Here is a 7695-nt window from a genome sequence, read left to right as displayed (position 1 = left end):
AGGAATATTCATAAGGGAATGTTCAGAAGTAGCCTAAAGGTTTATAGTGTCGCTAACGTGCCCGCCCCCATCAGACTAAACACTGTTACATAATTCTGTCACATCATAATAAAAAAATGTTTAAAAAAATAAAAATTCCTATGAAATATGGGGGTACAGCTACGTTTGATAACTTGTCGATGTGTGATAAGTTCAACTTTGGGAAAAAGGTAAAGTACCACTTCACTGAAATAACATTTTACAACTCACTCTGTGATGGCTGGGATACACATTTATTTCTTGTATAGAAGCCACCAAAACAACCCAATAATGCTTATTCCACAGCAGACAGTTTGCCTCCTGAGTGGGAAAAACACTTATATAATGTTACTAATAACATTAATGAATGGCTTAATGAAGGAAGCCATGGCACTGTGCCACACTGCATGCACAAATACCAGGAAACTGAAACAGTTAAATGGAATTCAGGCATCATTAGTTTTATTGTTCTCGTTTTTTTTTCAGTTTGACATGTCAGAATGTTTTTAATAGTCACCTTTGCTTTAAAAAAAACAATTCAAAGATGTTAAATTTGTTCAAAAGAATATTAGAACTTGTCTTTCAACTCCTCAGGTCTGTATCCCACTTCTCTCTCCCACAAACAACACTGCAGACAAGATGTCAGCGTGACAGCCGTTTCATTAAAGATACTCACAACATTGGGAAAATGGCATTTGAAAATAGCCTACAGCATGTATCTATTCAGAAACAACCCCATGTTTACTCAGGATATTCAGCAGACATCACTATGGACAGCTTTTCCAAGGAAATAGCTTCCAGTGACTGTTGACAGCGAGGTCTGTCAGTTCTCTAGAGAAAGACACACTGAGTTTTTCAAATGTCATTTCTTGATGCTTTTTAGCATCGCCAAAAAGTTTCCAGTCACATTAATTTTATTAGGGTAACAGTAGAAGCATCAGCAACAGCTTTCTTTAAAACAAATTAAACTTAAATGCATCACAGTTCTTTTTGTCTTTGGAGAAAGGGCTCTTTAACTTTGATTAATTGTGATGTAATAGTAGTATCGCTATGATCATTGTTACTTTCATTTTATGTTCCAATGTTTGTGCTGTTATGATGATGTACAGTATAATTTGAATCTGTAATTGTCCTGTACTTTTAAAATCATCATTTTCATTTTAAATTAGGTAATTATCTAAAAGCCCACCTAGAGACAATAATTGTAAAAAATTTGCTGTAACTATAAACTCTACATGCAGCACAGCCGATGTTAACTTCAATTACCCTGTCAAATGAACAAATAAATAAACATAAATAAACCAAAGGTATTTCACGCAAATGAAGACCGATTAGTGTGGAATGGGAATTTGGGGACATTTCTTGGTTTAAAAATATGTTCAAGAGCAACCACTGCTCATTTATTTTGTATTTCACTGAGTCCCATATGTCCTTACAAGAACCATATTAGTCGTCATTATAACACAAATTATTGGTGTGCCTGCTGTACCTTGGTTGCTGAATCGTTAATCACGAGAAGTATAAATTTGAAGCACTTTAGTCAAACTAAGTTTCAGAAACTGCTGTGATCTTTCATTGCCTTGTGAACATGTAATAATCTTTGAATCAGCCATATGTTTTGGGTCTTTTATAGTAAGAAATTCACTGATTTTTGCCACATTCATGCAGCGAGGGGCTAAAAGTTGCTTTGATATCAGATATGGGCCATATGTGTGTAAGTACCACTCAAGCTTGATTGGCTCCATCGTCACCCAAGAGGTTATGTGAATAGCTTATTTTTGCCTTAGAGCCTAATATCACTTAACACTCCAATTTGGCACATTGAGTTTTGTAGCTCTGTGTCATGCCTTGTTGTGTGGCTGGGTGTCAGTTTTGTGAGTGATTTATGGGCATGCAAATGAGGCTGTCTGTTTGGGGAGATGTGCTGCTTTTGCCCAGTGGGCCTTAGAGTGAAGACTGGAGACTGCGTGGGTGTGAGTCAGTCCCTAACTGCTGACACAGGCACGGAGCTGGCAGAGATTCACAGAGCAAGATGGGGAGATGGCCTTCACAGGTCCTCACATTGACTGATGAGATCAAGGAGAAACTAGGCCAAGCCAGACAAGTGTCAGGCAAACAGACACCCAGAGATAGAGTGAGAGAGACAAACACATCCCCATCACAAATAGAGCTGGGAGAGTGGAAAGTGGCAGCGTAGAGCTGGGTTGTTTTGGGTCCGGGTTCAATATGTCCAAACCTGTTTGTCTAAAGAGTAATGAGCCTGCTGAGTCTTGGAACATGCTAGCCCAGGGGATGTCGGTATCCAGAAAAGGCCAAGTCAGAGCTCTCTAAATTCACTATAGTGGAATAGAAGTTCACTTTGTTCTACTAGATAGCCTGACTGTGATGACATTTTGATCAATGCGCCTATACCTTCCTGCAGCTTGCCTTTATGTTGCTTGAATAGTGATGATCTGTTATCATGCTGGTGTCAAACAGTACCATTTGTCATACAGTGTCCCTTAGCTGGTCCAGGCTGTAAAATGTTTGACTATCAACACATTATACAGCCTAATTTATGACACAGCATTTCAGTTGTCCTCAATGATGTAGTGGTCATATCAGATTCAAGGTTCACAATTCAGCAGCTGTTTGCAATGTGGATAGACTGCCCTCTGTTGTTGGCAGCCTGTATCGTTTCATAAGCAACCTCATTAATTCAGCATTTATAAGCAATATGTAAACAATCATATACTGCTAGTTAATAAATGGTTTGTACTGTCTTGCAGTTGCATGCAGCAACAAATCCATTTTAAATGTTAATTAATCTCTCTGAAGACATAATATTTATCACTATACCTCTGTGTTGCTATATCGTCATTCACTATCAGTTTATGCACCAGCCTCCATTCATGGCAGCTCCGTTATAATTGGTGACATTAATATTCAAAACTTAAATATTTATACACTGCTTATAAATGCTAAATAGGGGAACTTAAGGTAAAAAGAGTTGCCAACAGGTTTAACTTTTAGGTACACGCCTTATATCAACCTTTACTGTGTACTGTATAATAAACCTACAAAATAACACAAATACTTTAAAGACAGTAGAATCCAATACAACAATACTACAAGTAACACATGATTAAACCAACACCTCTCTGATTTACAGATATTACGACTAGTATTGTTGCAGTGATACATATATGTATTAGATTATATATGCACACACATTGATATGATTAAAGCAGATTTGGGAAGGGCCCATTCACTGTACTTTATTAGGGGCCCAGCGATATGGCAGCTTCTATGGAAGGCGACCTGTGGCGTCTGCAGATAGAAACAGCTCATTGTAAGGTTACAAAAACATTACAGTTCCTATATTCAGGTGATTATACACTGTTAAAAACATACATATACATATAATATTACATTTCTGCCAATAGAGCCTCCTTAATGTTACACACTGGACCTTAAGAGTTAAAGTAGGGATACAGTTTGGGAGCTATGTGCTATGCTATGCTATGGTTTTCGCCGATAGAGCAGGCATATGCAGTGCTTAACCATTAATTCCTCAAAACAAACATAAGACTTTTACAGATAAAGTTGTGTTAATCATATGCCATTTGGTAAATCACTGCATTCATTTTTAGTACAGGTGGCCAAAGTCGACACACGGAATGTTAATGCCATGTTAGTCTCATCACGATTCAGTAAAAACAATATTATTCTACACATCCTCACAATACTTACCCTTGGGTGGTGCCCTTGATATTGCAACTGTATTGTCAGTAACTATCAGTCTTGTTGTTTTTTGTGTCATCAGGTGAAGGTTGCCAGATATACTGTAGTGGCAAATCTAAAGATGCAGAGATAACAGATGGAGCAGTTCACAGACACAGGAAGCTGTCATGGTGGTGAATGATAAAGGTGTGAAGAAAGACTCGACGGGGAGGCAGAGGAAGGTTATTTAAAGCGCAAGGAACACTTTGATTTGAATGGCTCCCTGACCTAGCTAAGTGTGCCTGCAGCTGTCAATATGACTTATAAGTAATTACAGAGGGAGGGAGGGATGTGTGAGCAGCCGAGCAATGGCTACTCTACGCAGGGCTTAGATCCTCCGCAAAGGCATGTGCGACAAGGAGACATCAGGTTTGGCATAAAACGGACAGACAGGCTTATGGTGCCATTCTGACTCAGTCTGGGAATAACCACAAGCTGGAAATAGCAGGGTGGCATCAGTGTGTGGGTTGGTGTGAACAGTCTGCAAGCATGTGTATGCGTCTGCATGTGTGTGTCGGAGACAAAGAAAGACACAATATTTAAATTAGAAGATTGATGTTTGAAGATGCTGCTTGAGTGTAGAGCATAACACGGATATCTACATACATACATTTAGATTTAATTTGTATAATCGTATTGCTGTGTGGCATCGAGGAGTGAAACTAAAACATTAATGTAACACTATGTCCCTGACCTTGAAGTTTAGGGAGGAACTAAAAGGCACCATGAGCGACATTTGTCTTCTCTTATCAGATGTCCCCTTGCACTGGCTGAGCTGTCACTTTACCCAAGAAAAATGTCATTGTTTTCCTCTCTCTGCTCATAACACAATCTAATCACAGTTTGCCCAGCTCATCCTGTATTGTCCAGGTGGCCCCACTCTGAGAAGGAACAGAGGGACTCTCAGCATCAATAAATGTCTTTAACCAGGCTGATGTGATGTAGCCCAGATTACACAAAGCCCTGTGTACTACACTCGTGTCGGTACACAAAAATACACACCTGCTTGCATGCACACACCTTCATATTAAGTGTGCACCATATCCATCCCCTATTGAGTCAGTAACATCAGTAATTCAAAGAGGTTGTTTGTCCTTGACAAGGTCTGTAGAAGTGTGATTATAGGGAGAAAGCTGCACTGTGTGGTCTAAGCTGGATCAGCCTAGTTGGCACATACAGTCTACAGACTTTACTGACAAGCTTACATTTCCCCAACCCAAAACAGTTTTAACCTGCTATGAGCTGTTCCATGTGGTGTAATATAGGTTAGATCGTGATCTGAGTATGACATTGATTTTTTTCTCTCCCTCTCTCTCTTTCTCTTTTTTGAGCTCTCTGATTGATGGTTCATGGGGAAAATAGCTCCCAGCGTGTTGAAGACTATGGGCTGCCCACTGAGCCCCTTTTGGATGCCATGGTATTCTGTGGGCTGCCCAGCAGCCTGTGCTGAATGGCGGAAACAGCTAAGCCATCTGTTACACTCTATTTTCATCTCTCTGCCTACCAGTGGGGAGAGCCATGGCACAAAGGGACTTCAACTGCTCTCACAGAGTCCTATTTGTTCAACAGGTCAAGTCTAAGCCTTGCAGTGTAGGACCACCAAACCAGATCTCATTTATGAGGCCCAGGTGATTACAAAACCCCACACATCGCTTGACTGGGCAGAGCTGATGATAAAGGAGAAAATACTAATACAAAAAAGTAATCAGGTGCCTTGAATTAGAGGAGATTATTGCTGTCACGGTTGTTAAATGACCATAACCCAATGTGTCCTCAAATGCTTCTTAAGCCTGGTTAAAAGGATCATCTTGTGAATTGAACTCTGTTTCATGTAATGTGTGTTTCTTGGGTTGAGAAAAGAGAAATTTGGGCTTTCCAGGTAAGGATGAAACAGAGGCTGGCAGGATTCATTTGAGATTACTTGGCGCAAACATGGTGTAATCCCCTTATCTGCGTACTTACCTGTCCCTGACAGTGATCCAAGCCTACCTCTATGAACCTCATTGGCCTGACATTCTGGCAGGAGAAAATCCCTGTCTAATGTGTCAGCCCAGGCAGCTTTAACACCTGGCACGCCGGTGCTTATCTGCTGAGCACCCGAAAGCACCTGCATTATCCCACTGAAGCCTCACAACAAGTGAAAGCTAATATCCACACGGTGAAATTACAGTTTGTGTCATACCACAAACACACAGCGTGCAAAGTGCATACCATTACCCAGGGCTTATGACCTGATCAAAACACACCTACAGTATCAGACATCCTGCCATTTTGACATCCTTTCTCTCAGTGGCTGGCTCCTAGAGGATTTTATTAACTGATAAATCAGGCTTATTACTTTTAAACTAACGAATGGTCTAGCCCCTGTTAGTATCCCTCTTCAACCCACATTCTTAGGACCTCAATTAAATCTTTTATGGTTTATCCCTGGAGCATTTCTATTCACGCTTGTTAATAGGTGTTTATTTATATATTTTCGCTTGCATTTCTGAAACATTAGCTCTATGGCTCTGTAACCTTTATAAAAGTGATATACAATGAGAAGATGGAGGAGAAAAATAAGAAACATGACCAATTTTAAAGGCCCAGTGTGTCACTTTTAGGAGCATCTATTGGCAGTAATGAAATATAATACTCATAGGTATGTTTTCATTAGTGTATGATCACCTGACTATAGGAACGGTTTGATTTTTATAACCTTAGAATGACACTGCAGGTCACCGCCCATATCTGCCATGTTGAACCGCCCTGTTTCTGCACCATACTACGGCTGTAGATAGGGTGTTTTATGTTTTCCACGAGTTACGTGGTCATCATAGTTTCTCCAACACACATTTCCCAGCCGTTCTCATTACCAGGTCCTCAAATACTTTAGTGAGTTTTGTTCAATTAGTTGCAGTCTGCAACTTCACTGCTAGATCCCACTGAATACACACTGGTCCTTTAACAGGTGAAGGGCAAAATGAAAGCACTACACTACTGTGCACTTCAGAGAACTACACTACACTACTAAGAACAACGCAGCTCACCTCTTTAAAGTTTTCTGAGGGATATTAATATTATTCAAAGTCATATGCTTCCATAATTGACCGTCTAAAAATTGTTGCTGCCCTAGTGCTTAAAATTAATGGCTTCTGCAAACATGAAACCTGTTTAAGGCAATGCTGTGAAAGGTAATCAATTACATACACAGAGCAATAGCACAAGTACAAATCATACGACTGTTAAAATACGAAAAAGAAGACTTGACTAATCTATTTCCGCTCCGGCCATTTTTCATTCCTGTTAACTTGTAGCATCACGGCAGAGCATCTTTCTTCCACAGGTACTGACCAGGTGATAGTTACTTATCACCCTGACCAACCTGTATACATTAATTTATCTGTGATTTGGATATAACGCTTCGAACAACTCTCAAGTTTTCCTTCCGAAAAGTTTGACTTCTTCCCAGACTAATAAACTGCATTCAAATAAGGCTTTTTTATATTTTTTTTTTTTACAACATTGTGAGATTTATTGATGATTCTAAACCTTTCTGGACTGTCAGTTGACGTTAATCATCCTAACGGTTTACGTTACGTACGCATTCTAACGGGCTAAACCAACGTATTTGGTGACGTTCTTCATAAACACACCGTGTATATTATTAATAGTTTATTATTTGGCCTTTAAGTACGTTAACATTACATATTTTAGGTCATTTTGAAATCAACAGACGCCCGTAGAGAAAGTAGAGCAGGTTTTGTCCGTGTCTCTGCTGACATCTGGTGGGGGTTCAGTAGCATAGCATCGTCGAGGGGCGGGTGGGAGCCATGATTGACGATGATAGTTTCGTTTTAAAATGTTGTTCCCTTAAAGAAAATGTCTGACTGTACGCCGTAATGTAAAGACAGACCGCTGTTTTCTGAAAACACC

This window comes from Morone saxatilis, unplaced genomic scaffold (assembly GCF_004916995.1).
Source record: "Morone saxatilis isolate NCDOM2014 unplaced genomic scaffold, NCSU_SB_2.0 Contig2, whole genome shotgun sequence".
NCBI lineage: Eukaryota > Metazoa > Chordata > Actinopteri > Moronidae > Morone > Morone saxatilis.
The sequence above is the reverse complement of the archived record's forward strand: the minus strand, read 5'-3'. Positions refer to the sequence as shown.